At 42.0% G+C, this 13943-nt stretch overlaps 1 protein-coding gene across 3 annotated transcripts in view; it reads right to left on the bottom strand.

Moving 5' to 3' along the window:
• The window catches only part of SLC35F2 (solute carrier family 35 member F2), a 102283-nt gene that overhangs the window by 79330 nt on the left and 9010 nt on the right, over positions 1-13943 (bottom strand). For 2 of the 3 annotated variants that reach the window (XM_047878810.1, XM_047878808.1), the window contains exon 2: positions 9610-9933. The gene's annotated coding sequence lies outside the window, so the exon portion shown is untranslated. Of the gene's footprint in view, positions 1-6636; positions 6680-9609; positions 9934-13943 lie in introns of all 3 variants that reach the window. The other variant, XM_047878809.1, reaches the window with a different exon arrangement.

Below are 13943 nucleotides of genomic sequence, written 5' to 3' on the forward strand. Positions count from 1 at the left end.
GAGAAGCAGACTCTAGCCTGATGTCCAGGGGTGACTTCTAGGAAGAACACAGAACTAGCCCAGCAGAGGAGCCACACCTTGGCTACAGCCAGGGAAGTGGAAACACTGGCTGCCTCTAGAACATACCAAGGGTCAGGAAGTCACTGGTGTTGCACATGGTCCTTGTGAGCTCTTGCGTGCCTGTCAGAGACCTCACGCCTGGCCTCCTGCTATCTGCACAGCTAGAAATTGGACACTGAGAAAAAAACACCCCTGTGACTCTAGGAGCTGGTAGAAAATACTGGAAATGACAGGCAGATGGCCTTGACCTCACTTCCACCTTTAATTCATAACAAATGTATCTAATTCGTGGAAAGTATCCCAACAGTTGTTAACTTTTCAGACTCTGCAGTATAGGAAGGCAGAGTAGGGAGACTTGGGAATGGAGGCTAAATTATGAATTATGTCCCCCATAATTCAGACCTTTGGCTACTCAATCTCTATGGACATGTGTACCCATACTTAAACTTTTTTTTTAAATTTTTAAATTTTTAATGTTTGTTTATTTTTGAGAGAGAGACAATGAGCAGGGGAGGGGCAGAGAGGGAGACATAATCCAAAGCGGGCTCCAGGCTCTGAGCTGTCAGCACAGATTCCTACATGGGGCTTGAACCCACGAACCGCAAGATCATCACCTGAGCTGAGGATGCTCAACCGACTGAGCCACCCAGGCACGTCCATATTTAAAGTTCTAAACAATGGCGAGAGCAAAACACCCTGTTCCTGCCTCATGCGATGTAGTTGCCTTCAGACATGCACGGTCTCTCACAAGAAGGGTAAATGCAAATTCCAAAGAATCATTGCCTCCACCTCTGGGTAGTGTTCGCTCCTCTTCTCATTCAGTCCAGAGAACCATGTTCTGTAACAGGTGGACTAAACTATCAAGTTAACCACCAACACACCCATACAAATACAAGGGAAAAGGAAGAGGAAAAACATAAAGGAAATTGGTTCAAGTATATGCATATTAGCCCAAGACGAGGGCTTGATGCACCTGTTTGTTTGGGAGGTGACCTCCCAGAGGAAGGGTGAAGATTGGGATGCAATAGGAAAGGGGAAAGAGAGCAGAACTGGTTGTGGGGCCGGTTATCACGTGGGCAACGGCTGCCGATCCCACTGGGACTTCTGTGAGGAACAGATTCAATGCAACTCCGAGTTGTCCCCTCTCAAGGACGGAGGTGGGAATCTATCCACCTCCAATACCTGATGGCAGAGAGTTGCCCCTGGGCACTAACTCCTCTCCGTGTAGGGAACCCCATGCATGGCTTGAGCAAACTTTCCTGATGTCAGAGAAAGCCCTGAGCAGGAAAACAGAAACACTAAAGGACACATTTATTTATTGTTCTTTATTTCCCGAGGAGTCCTGCCTGCATTGGGAAGCTAGTTTTCCATGAACTTTTCTGGCTTGGCATGTAAGAGGCAAACCAAAAGGTTCCCAAGATTCCAGAAAAATTCTTTGTCCCCTTGTATAGCAGGAGACCTATTTCTCCTGGATGGTCAAGATCAATCATCCCAATGAGTATAGTGACCCTCTATTTGCCAATAGTGAGCGCCTGGACACTGGACTGTTGTTGCAGAAAGAACCCCACGTCATCACTACCCATGCTGAACAGCAGAACAAACAGACAGATGGCTTCTGCCTCACCTCTACCTCTCAAATCTTGACCACAGACATCTTGTAACAGCCTAGCTACTGTCAATTCTTTTAATGTACTTATCAGTTAGAGATGCTTTCTGAAATATTTACAAAGATATGATTCCATCTCACTAGTAAGTGGAATATTTATATCTGTGACATACAATGTCTATCTTGGATAGTGCAGAAGGTTGTAAATTTCTGGGTAATTTACGAGCACTGGGATTATAAACACTAAGCTCAGTGTTTATTAGCAATACAAGTCTTAAAGTGGATACTCCTGTGGGTGGTACCCACTGCAGGAGTTACATAATTAATGCACTGATTCTTCCTGGTCTTGCTTTCAAAGCCACAAATTTGGGGGATGCCCTCTTTACACTAATCTCATTCTAAGTGATTTTATTGAAAACGTCAAAGGAAAATAATTAAGGGGCAAAATGAATAGGTCCATTACATGGAGTTATTCCACGTAAAATCTACACTGTAGATTATTGCATTATTATTCAAATACTGATGTGCTTTTGAAAAATTTCCAAGCAGAAGTAGGAAGAGAAGAGGTTGGGACATTTAGGATGTAATGGAACATCATTGAAAAGTGCTGCTGTTAAAAAGTAAGTAGGTAAGCACTTGAGAAATTTGAGCATATACCATTGAGCACATAAAAATGATATTTTAAGCTCAAGAATGAACTAAAAGTCTTATTGAACTGCTGACAGTTTTTGAAAAGTATTGAAAAACTATATAGCAGCACAAAGAATTGAAAGGGTAAGTATAGTGCCATCCTGTATTAGCTGCAGAAACGGTGTCCCCTAATGTCTCTTAAAATTATCCTCATAGGCCCAACCCACTTGTCAGCAAAAATTAAATGGCAGGGTTATTGTGATATTTACTGAGATGCTGCCTACTTTTACAAAACACTCTTCAAAACATTTACTAATGTGTTGTTATAAATAATTAAAATCAAATGAATTCAGAATTGCTAAATAATTTAAACACTTGTCAAAATAGATCACCTAAGAATATTCTGAGGTTTGATATATTTGATTTTCATGCTTTGATTTACTTGTTTCCCCACTAAATCAGATAAAATAAAACAAAGAAGAGTTAAACTTTCAACTCATATATGCCAAATAACAGTGCCTATACCGTCCTGAAAAACGTGTTTGTTGGAAAAGAAACTTAAATGCATTAACAAAAGAAACTGATAAAATTTGAAATTTGGGTGGATTGTCCGCAAGTCACACGGGCTCTAAATTCAAATCACAGTACTGTCTTCCCACAAGTACTGTCGTATTTTCATAGACTATAGGTCCCTGTTTGGGGTTTAATGTATATGGTCCTTGGGCTCAAAACATTAATATATATATATTAATATGTATATGTGTCCTTGGCATCAAGAAGTTAGCAATATGCCGGGGAAAGAAAGCATGTACAATAAAAATTGACAAAGTAAAGTACTATATGTCAAATGCCATAAATTTTAAAGGGATTCAAAATTAGATTAGACAGCACCAGGCTCAATCAGAAACAACTTCAAAAAAACAAACACCTTTTTTTCCTGGGCTTTAAATTATGCCTAGGACCTAGGATAGGTGATGAGTAAGAGAGCATTTGGAATCAAGGTAAAAAGTAGAGTATTGCGTCTCAGCATGGAAGAACGAGCAAACAGCCTGGCTGAAAGAGGGGACTTCATGATACGAAACAGAAGACAAGGAAAGAAATGTAGGTTGGGGTTCAACTAGAAAGGGCCTTGAACTGAGGTCAAGCAGTTTCAGTTCCACTGTATAGACAGTCCGTAAGAGGCTTTTTGAGCAGTCCAGTACTAAGAAGGCTGCTCCTGTAGAACACATTAGAAATAAAGGGTTGAATGCGGGGAGAGCCATTAGCAGGTCATTACGGCAGTGTGGATTCTGTAGCAGGGTCCAGTGGATCATGAATCGTGATAATAGGAATAAAGAAGGAACCAGAACAAAGGAGGCGTCCTTAGAACCCAGAGAAGTTGGTGATTGCTTAGCAAGAAGAGACAAAAGACCAGACTAAGAAAGGAAGAAGAGAACGGGCTTGATTTTCAAGCTTCAAGGAATAGCTATGTTTTCAGGGGGTCATGTCTGGGCCTGTTTAAAATACATGGAGAAGACTGCTAGAGGGGTGCTTGAGTGGCTCAGTCGTTTGAGCGACTGACTTCAGCTCAGGTCATGATCTCATAGTTCATGGGTTCGAGCCCCACATAGGGCTCTGTAATGACAGCTCAGAGCCTAGAGCCTGCTTCCGATTCTGTGTCTCCCTCTCTCTGTCCCTCCGCTGCTCATGCTCTGTCTCTCTCTGTCTCAAAAATAAATAAACATTAAAAAAATTTTAAATAAATGAAAATAAACATCAAAAAAGTAAAAAATAAAAGACTGATCACAAGCTACTCAAAAGTAAAAAAAAATTTTTTAGAAATGGAAAATACTGTTAGAACAAGAGATCTGGAACTCTGGCCTAGCAGTGGCAGCTGGACAAGGAAATGAAACTAAATATCCTGAGGAAGAGAATGCAGGTAGAAAAAAACAGAACCAACCTAGCAAATGCCCTCACTTAGAAGGCCACCTTTTGTGGAAGCCAAAACATTTAATGGATGTCCGTGCAAGAAACAGACATATGTAATAGGAGTGATGACAATGATTATTATTTTGGAAGTTTATCTCTCAATATTACTCAGGCAAATAATAAGATACAGAAATTTCACTAAAGAATAATGAAAAAGCAAGAATGATACCAACCAAAACTCTTTTTCATGAATTATGCCAAGAGAAATTGTGACAGATCACGAGGGATAAATGTTGGAATGTTTTCAAATTAAATGCATATTGCTCACTTATGCAAGATGAAGGCTGATGGAGTGTTTGTCTACAAATATGTAAGTGGATGTATGCACATAAGAAGTGCTTAGTTAATGTTGCTTAATAATTAGTTAAGGACATTCTGACTTCAGATGCTTGTGGGCAATGCAGGAAACCAGACATATAAATCACCAATTAAAATAAAGTAAAATGAAGCAATAATAATAATGCTTATTATTATTATCATTATGTGCTTACCATGTTTTTATTATCCCCACTTTATAGAACAAGAAACCGAGGTCGAGAGAGGTTATACAAATTGCTCAAAGTCACACAGTTAATAGATAATACATTCAAACCCAGATTTGCTGATTCCACAGTCTGGGCCCTTAAACAGATACATCAAGTCTCCAGAGACGGTTCAATAGTGGTTTCCATGGAAGGTAGAATGGAGGAGGTTCTTGATGCAAGAGGCAAGAGACAGCACTGAGAGGGTAACGAGATCAGGAATAGTTTCATTGAGACGAATAAGGCAGCTTCGTAAAAAGTAGAGGTTTGGTAGACAAAGAAATGGAACGTGGCAGGCAAAAGGAAGAAGAATTACAAACACAAGGTGTGACTGGCTCACCGAGGGCACATGAAGATGTGGTAAAAGGCAAGGTCAGAAAGGTCAGCAGGAGCATGCCTTCAAGAGCTCGATGCCTCCTGAAGCCTTGTGACACCAGGAAGCTTAGGAATGTCCTGACTGTTGAGACATTAATGTGTGTGATGGATAGGACAGGGCAGAAATGCTAGTAAGGAGGTAAGTGTAATAGTCCAGGCAAAGCTAATAGGGAGCCTAAACTAGGGATGGGAAGGAGGGAACAGAGCATGAACATATTTAGAAAGTAGAGTCTACAAAGTTGAGTGCTGATAGGACTTCCGTGTAAAGGGGAAGGGAGACTCGAGGCTAACTTCCGGCTTCTGACTGCTGCAAGGCACAAAAGATTTTTTTTTTTCCTCTTGAAGACTCTAGGGAGAGGAGCAAGTCTGACATGGGAAATAATGAAATAATGAATTTTACGTTGGACTTTTGTGTTCGGAATGCCTCTAAGACATCCAGATGGAGATATATAGAGAATATACGGTAAAAATTTGTGTCTGTCACTCGGAAGTGATTTGTTACTACCCACTGATATCAAACTGATGTAGCCCTTCCAAATGTACAATATTCTTTTGTTAATTCAGAAAGCAACTTTTTATGTATGGAAATACAAAGGTATGGGTTTAATAACACACACCAGTGAGCATAATCCTACTACTGGTCAACAACAGATCCCGGATGTGAAAGCAGGTCGGTCAACTTTGGATCTGTCCATTAGACTGTACTGCCTCCATGTGTATCCAAGTTGCAATAGCAGAAGGAAAGTATATCACTTCATTGTTTTAGGAAAGATTATACATATTCAAATACTTGGAAGGCAAAAGCAATCCAATGAGACAGATTCTTAGTCTATGTAACCTTTTGGGAAACCTGTTGGGAGCTCTGCCATAGTCTGGTATTTCCCGGAATAAAGCCTTAACACAATAATAATTTCTATATGACCTACAAAGGAATTCTTCAGTAATCTGAAAGGATTTTTATTCTTAGCTTTATTAAGTTACCAAGAAGTAATGGACCAATTAGAAATAAGGGCTAGAAGTAAAATGTAATTACTTGCTATGCTATCTTCCTGTGATCTTCAGCCAAAAGCACTAAAGGTCAGAATGTATGTCTAGTATTAATAAAAAACCAAAGCATTGTTAAGGACGATAGTGAGCATACTCTGAAGATTTAGGAAAAGACAATAAAAAATGATTTTTCTAGCCTGGGGGTGGGGAGTAGACTCACACAAGTTCTATAAAATATGGTTAGCACTTACCCATGCAAACAAAGGAAGAAATTCCTCTTTCTTCAAAAACAGATACCATAGAACTCCAAAAGAGGAGAACAATTATGGTGAGTGGGGCGGGGGGGGGAGAAGAAATTAAACGAATACAATGATCTGGGGATTTAAAACTCAGATTTACTTATGTGCTGAGACTTTTGAAAAGGAGGAAGAGGCTATGCACGTTTTAAGTGACGTAGTAGTAGAATTTGAACTCAAGACTGAAACCTACCTCTGTCTTCAAATTCCATGCTGCCAATCACCCTGTCTTCTGCCTTTTAAGAGAGAAGGTTAGATATTATCTTCCCAAACCCCAAGTCAACATGTCTGAAATCCTCTCATCAACCATCACCTGGAGAAGAGTTTGTCTTCCTTAAAAGCATAATCCTAAGTGAGAGGAAATCTACGGTATGGGTCACCCACCTTGTCATTATTAATTGAATAATTAAATATTGAGTGTTTAATCTGTGCTGGGCAAGATTCTAGCAATTGCATATAGACAGTATGGAAGATGGGTTGGGGAAGGACATGAATGAATAAATGAATGAATGAATAATACAGGAAGAGTATCAGAGAGTTGCAAGTGCTAGTGATAGGAGGGAAGGAATGGTAGAACAGAAATAGGTAATAACCTTAAATTTAAATCAGAAGAACTAAGGACTAGCTTAGCTTTGCCACAAACTAGTGTTTGGACCTTGGGCAGAGCACCTCACTCCCCTGGATCTTCATGCCTCACACATCAAATGAAAGTCATTTTAAAATATAGTGTATTGAACGTGTATGTTTATCTTTGGTCCTTTCCAAAACCCCAGGGAGTGATATAGTAAACAGATGAACTAAAAACAAAACAAAACAAAAAAGGAAGACGTAAACCCACAAGGACAAAAGAGAAGGAAAGTCGACAGCAGTCAGCAGATAAGAGTGTCAACCAAATTTCCGAAGATGAAAGGAGTGGAACAGTTGGTAGCTGACTTAGCAGAATTAAGGAAGCTGAACCCTAGTGTGGGAAGTCAGAAGCCAAAACAAGCCACTAAACAGAATAAAATGAAGTCAGAGAAAGAAAGACCAAGCTGGGACTGAAATAAAGCTTTCAAGATAATAATATCACCAGAGAGATAATACAATGATGAATCTACAAAACAAGAACAGTATGCTATAAGAAGAAAATAATCAGAAAGCATCAACAACCACAAAAACTTTTTGGAAATTAAAGGTTGGTAGGAAAAATTTTAAATTCATCAGAAAGATTGAAAGATAAAGTTGAGGGAATCTACTAAGAAGTGAAACCAAGATACAAAAATATGGGGAAAGGGAGATAATAAGAAAATCAGAAGATATATCCAAAATCAGAAGATACGTCCAACTTTTGAGGCATTTCGGGAAGAGGATGAAGGCATTTTAGGAAGAGAATCAAGGAATGAAGAAAAGGAAATTCTCGAATTGAAAACAAATACCAAAAATATCCTGTTATGGAAAAGCAAGAGTATCCATATGAAGGAATCCACAGCAAAAGAGAAAGTCACATCACTGTAACATTTTATAAAACCACACATAAAAAAAGGATCTGAAAAGTGGATCAGAGGGGGAAAAAGCCAGTCGTTTCCACACAAACATGTAGGAGTCAAGATCGCAATGGACTTCTTAACCACAACCCTGGAACCCAGGAGAAAATACCAAAATGTCTTCAAAATTCTAATGGAAAATGATTTCCAACCATTAAACACTAGGGCAAACTGTTAGGTAAATAGGAAGATAAAGACATTTTAGACATGAAATTTCTCAAAAAATTCCTGGCTATGCATCCTTTTTTGGGAAGCTGCTGGCGCATGTAATCCACCAAGTCAAAACGTGTATCAAGTGAGAAAGAGCCATGGTCGAGCAGGTGCAGTGGATTGGCTCACTGAGTATCCTAATCTCATGTGCCTCTCTGGTTGTGTAGCGGATGGAAAGCTAAAATCACATTCACCCATGTCTCTGGAAGACTTCAGTTTTATCAATCACATGCATGTACAGACACGTGAATTCAGGACTGAGTCAAGGAGACACTGAGTATGTAACACACATGGCCTCTGGGGCGCCTGGGTGGCTCGGTCGGTTGAGCGTCCGACTTCGGCTCGGGTCATGATCTCACAGTTTGTGAGTTCGAGCCCTGAGTCCGGCTCTGTGCTGACAGCTCGGACCTGGAGGCTGCTTCGGATTCACGGTCTCCCCCTCTCTGCCCCTCACCCGCTCACACTCAGTCTCTCTCAAAAATAAATAAACTTTTAAAAAATATATAACACGTATGGCACCTTTTTTTGCTGCTGTGGAGATATCGAGTGTAAAATGGCTCTGGAGCCAGCAGATTAGCGGCAGCCACCCTGGTCCCTGTATCCAAGCTGGGAGGGGATGGTCCTGGAGTCAATCGCTGATTCCTCCTCCCTCCCCCAGCATCTTGATTAGAGCAGACATGGCAGCTCCAGGAGCCAGTGCTATTCTAGGAGTCGTCGCTGGCGTCCCCACCTACAGCCCGGCCCTCCAGCCCTGTCCGCAGTGTCCACCACTGAATTCCTGCACTAAATACTTTTCTACTTAAAACAGCTCGGCTGGTTTTTGTTATCTATCTGTACCTGAAAGGATTGTATGCAATAAATATTCAAGGATAGGAATCTGGGATTGTGTGGCCTGGATTTTCGGGAAGGAGTGGGGAGCTGTGACAGTTAGAAGGTGAGACGTTGATAGACCATGACACCCAGTAGCGTGTTACTTGAAATAGCACCTGTGTGCGGTGAAGCGTGCCTTCTATAGGCTTTGGTGGGATGCGTAGCGAAGGCCACAGCACAGGGTGCTGTACAATACAAGGGCTGAGAGGCCCTTTTTTGCTCCCTTGGGTCCCTTACAGCCACTCTGGGGCACCCTTTGTCTCCCAGCTCCAGGTAAAAAGTCACACCAGTTAGTTTCAGGGCGTCCTTAGATAATAAAATGTCCGCTTATTCTCTTCAGGCCACACAACACACAGTCAATTCGAGGATAGTCTCCAATCCCTGACCCCCAACTCTGGCCTGTTGCAGCCAGAAGCCTGCTCTTGGGGAGGAGGAGGAAGGCAGCGACCGCTCTCCACTCCACCTAGTGCTGCCCCTCCCTCATGTTGCCAACCCTGGGTTTTGGCCGTTCCAGGGTCAGAGGACATGGAAAAGAAAGGAAAGGAAAACAGAAGAATTCATACCTAACGGGCACTGTGGTGGCGATGTGGCCATTATGCTCTCCGGTCTCAGAGAAGATTTTAAACCAGCTTTTTTTTTTTTTTTTTAAATCCTGGGCAGCTTGGCAGACTTCGTGCAGTCTTCACAAATCCCACATCACTAGAAAGCTTTCGGCTGCGAGTCCCTTGACGTGGGCGCAAGCCTCCGTCTTCTGACCGGTGCTGGCTGCCCCTTCCACAGTCCGCAGGCATCCAGTGGTGCGCCCGCAGCAGGGGACACGGGGACATTTCCACACTGGCTTCTCACAGGCACGATTCCTTGTGGTCCACAGAAGACACTTACTCATCCTTCCCCCCAACAAAGTAGAGAAGTGCAGGTTAGTTCCAACACATCGCGACCTCTGCTTTGATCCTCCAGCCCCTCTCTCTTTAGATTTCTCAGGTGTAGTTAAAACACGTTCGCCAACTGGGGTGCCTGGGTGGCTTAGTCGGTTAAGCTTCCGACTTGGGCTCAGGTCATAGTCTCATGGCTTGTGAGTTGAGCCCCACATCGGGCTCTGTGCTGACAGCTCACAGCCTGGATCCTGCTTTGGATTCTGTGTCTCCCTCTCTCTCTGCCCCTCCCTCACTCACACTCTGTCTCCGTCTCTCAAAAATGAATAAGCATTAATTAAACACACACACACACACACACACACACACACACACACACACACACACATTCCCCAACTGCTGGGAGCACATATTGAACTCTGTGAGTGGTCCTGTTGAGGCTCTTTCCCTGGACTGGAGGTGAGGCAGGCATCCTTGGGGAGGGGAGGAGAAGCTCACAGCACATCACCAGCTCTCTGCAAAACTCATGTCTCATCACCCACAACCCGTGACTTTACACTCTCCACATAGACAGGGCTATAGGAGTTTTTTGGGGGGGGGGTCTCTTGAAATTTTTGCACCTTGGCCTGAAGATGCTTTGGAAGCTGTTCTCTGTTGCATAGGGGATTTAGCTGAAACTGCCACTATATATTGTTACACTCTGACAAAAATTAAACTTAAGACGATGGGCTTTCACTAGACTGGATAACCCTCCAGGTCTCTTCCAGCTCTAACGATGGCATGTGTGGAGGTGGTGGGAAGTGTATTTGAAGAGCAGAGCCCAATGCTGGTGGTCATGGATGGAGATGAAGAAGAAAAGCGTGCACGTGTGTATGGCAGGATGTGGTTGGGGGCACAGGTAGCAGGTGGCCACATAATATTTAGTCCCTATTGACCCCCCCTGAAAGCCTTGGAAAACAAGGCTGAAATCATGACCATCCAAGCTGTCAAAGAACTACTGGCCAGACACCATCATCTGAAGAGAACCGTAGACGGTGGTTTAGGAAATGAAAAACCTTTTTTCTTTTTCTTCTTGAGATCTTTAGGATGCTAAGGAAATTCTGTTCAATATATTTAACAGGATCATAACAATGACTCTTACACCACATTAGGTCTCAGGGCACCTAGCTGGCTCAGTCGGTGGAGTGTGTGACTCTTGATCTCAGGGCTGTAAGTTCGAGCCCTACACTGGGTGTAGAGATTACTTAAAAATAAAATCTTAGGGGCGCCTGGGTGGCGCAGTCGGTTAAGCGTCCGACTTCAGCCAGGTCACGATCTCGCGGTCCGTGAGTTCAAGCCCCGCGTCAGGCTCTGGGCTGATGGCTCAGAGCCTGGAGCCTGTTTCCGATTCTGTGTCTCCCTCTCTCTCTGCCCCTCCCCCATTCATGCTCTGTCTCTCTCTGTCCCAAAAATAAATAAAAAACGTTGAAAAAAAAATTAAAAAAAAAAATCTTAAAAACACACACACAACATTCACTAGGTCTCTGTGTATTTAACAAAAATAAATGGGCACTCTTTTGCAGCGACTCTGTGGAAGCATAATTGAAGAATGCAGGCTACATTTCAGGCTGCCTATTCTAATGAAATGCTGCCTGACAGAAAATGTAGTAAAAGCTACATCCTTTCTTAAGGAATAAGAAGAGCCCAAGCATTTGGCTCTGATCAGGTGAATAGGTCCCAAACACTCTTTGGTGGACTTCCAATGAGAAAAAATGGCATCTGAGAAGGTTTAGAATTGGAAGAGAGCCAATTCTTTCTTTTTGCTCTGCCTCAATAATATTGGTTTCTGAGCATTTGTGTAGAGAAAATTTTCTAAATGCTTTAGGTCTGGAATTAGAGGAAAATTTGCTGCTACATTCTCAGTTTAGAGATTCCAACAACATTGCTTTCTTTAATGAGCTTGAAATTCACTGTTATGATTTATACCCTAACGTTTGAGTCATTTAATTTCCAGTGATGGGAAAAGTGAGGTAAGGGAAAACTAAAGTGATCGATCATCAGGTTAGTCACCCTCAGCAAAACTGTCAATTTGATAGGTAAAAACTGCATATCATTGATTTAATTTTCATCTCTTTGATTACTAGTGAAGTTGGGCATTTTTTTCAGTGCTTAATGGCCATTTATATTTCTTCATTTGTGAATAACCTGTTCACTGGTAGAAATGGCCTTTTGATAAAACAGATAGCAATTTCCACTGGAATAAAGATAAACTATGTTCCAGCCCCTCTGTTTTTTAATTTGTACCTTATGATACTGCTCTTCGGCCAGTAGATTACAAGTCCCTAGCCATAAGACAAAACAAACAAAAAATTAACCATCTTAAATGTGAATCACTTTTAAATGTTTCTATTATAACTACTCTGCTCTCTATTTTCAGACAAGAAATGCTTCTAAAAAGTCAACTGTTTTAACAATAAATTCTTACCCATGAAAGACAGATACCAATGTTTAACTTGCTTGTCAATTATAAACTTTTACAACTCATTGAGTTGCTGACATGTATTTTCATTGTGAATGGTTGAGACAGACGTGTAGTTTCATCTGATGTAAAAATTTTCCAGGTTAAGACCCTAAATTCATGCTTCCTTATATCGAACTTTGGGGTCCTAAAGACCCTTGCATCTATGTGCTAGAATGAATTCCAAACTGCTCCCTGAGGAGAATCTAGGCCATACCCAAAAGTATTGACCTAACTCCACGCCCTTCCAGACTTTTCTGCCCTCAAAAGAAGCTGTCAATCCTATCCCCAGCCCAGATCACTATTAATATTTATGACTCTACCTTGAACTACACCCCAGGTACCTGGCATTAAGAATGACCTTGAACTCAAAATACTTATCCAAAGTCAGACAAATAATATTTCTGGAAGAATGACTGAATGGGCTATTCCCCGAGCTCATACTAAGATCTATCCCTAGGAAAGACCGAACCAGAAGAGAAGTGGACCTCAGCTTCCGACAATCCTGTTTTTGCTAACTTAAACTCTGACGTGATGTCGTTGGCCTACACCAAGGGGCATTTATATGAAGCCATCAAACTCACCGGCCTCTCACTTTCTTGACTGCCTCCTCTTTATGGACAGTTTTCATCTATACCACCTGAGGTACCTACTCTCCAGAGTCGCATCATAAATATCATCACCAGAAACGGTTCCGCTTACTTCCTAACTCACAAATCTCATACCTCAATCTCTCTGCTGCCCATCCAGGTTCTGTACCCAAGTAGTGCACTGCCACATGCATCACCTCATTAAGAGCACCTACCCATGGGGCGCCTGGGTGGCTCAGTCGGTTAAGCGTCCGACTTCGGCTCAGGTCATGATCTCACGGTCCGTGAGTTTGAGCCCCGCGTCGGGCTCTGTGCTGACAACTCAGAGCCTGGAGCCTGCTTCCGATTCTGTGTCTCCCTCCCTCTCTGACCCTCTCCCATTCATGCTCTGTCTCTCTCTGTCTCAAAAATAAATAAACATTTAAAAAAATTAAAAAAAAAAAAAAAAGAGCACCTACCCATGGACTCAGTCTATCAAAGTTTTCTCATCTTCATTTTCTTCCTTATTCACCTTAGGTACCGTGGCCTGAAGTTACGAGCACACGTCCAATTGAAAAATCCAAGGGTATAACTTGCTTTAGCTACAGCTTGATGCTAGGGATCAAACGACGTCAAAAGAATTCAGTTTCTCTTCTGGGTTTAAGAGCTGCGCTTCCTCTATGTTGGTAGAGCCTGGGTCCCTACCTTTGTAAAGCCACCCTGTTGACCCTAGACAGTGCAACTTCATGCTTCTCTTACACGAAGGAGAAATAAATTTCCCTCATATGTAAGTCATTGTTATTTTGTTGTTTCTGTCACTCATGGCCTAATCTAATGCTAACACTACAGATGCAAAGTATATGGTGTTGAGCTAGACCGTGGCATTTCAGGAGCCACATATAGCATAATAATGTAAAAGCGAACAGAAAATAGAAGATGAAGGAAAACCCCATGGTACC

This window comes from Prionailurus viverrinus, chromosome D1 (genome assembly GCF_022837055.1).
Source record: "Prionailurus viverrinus isolate Anna chromosome D1, UM_Priviv_1.0, whole genome shotgun sequence".
Taxonomy (NCBI): Eukaryota; Metazoa; Chordata; class Mammalia; order Carnivora; family Felidae; genus Prionailurus; species Prionailurus viverrinus.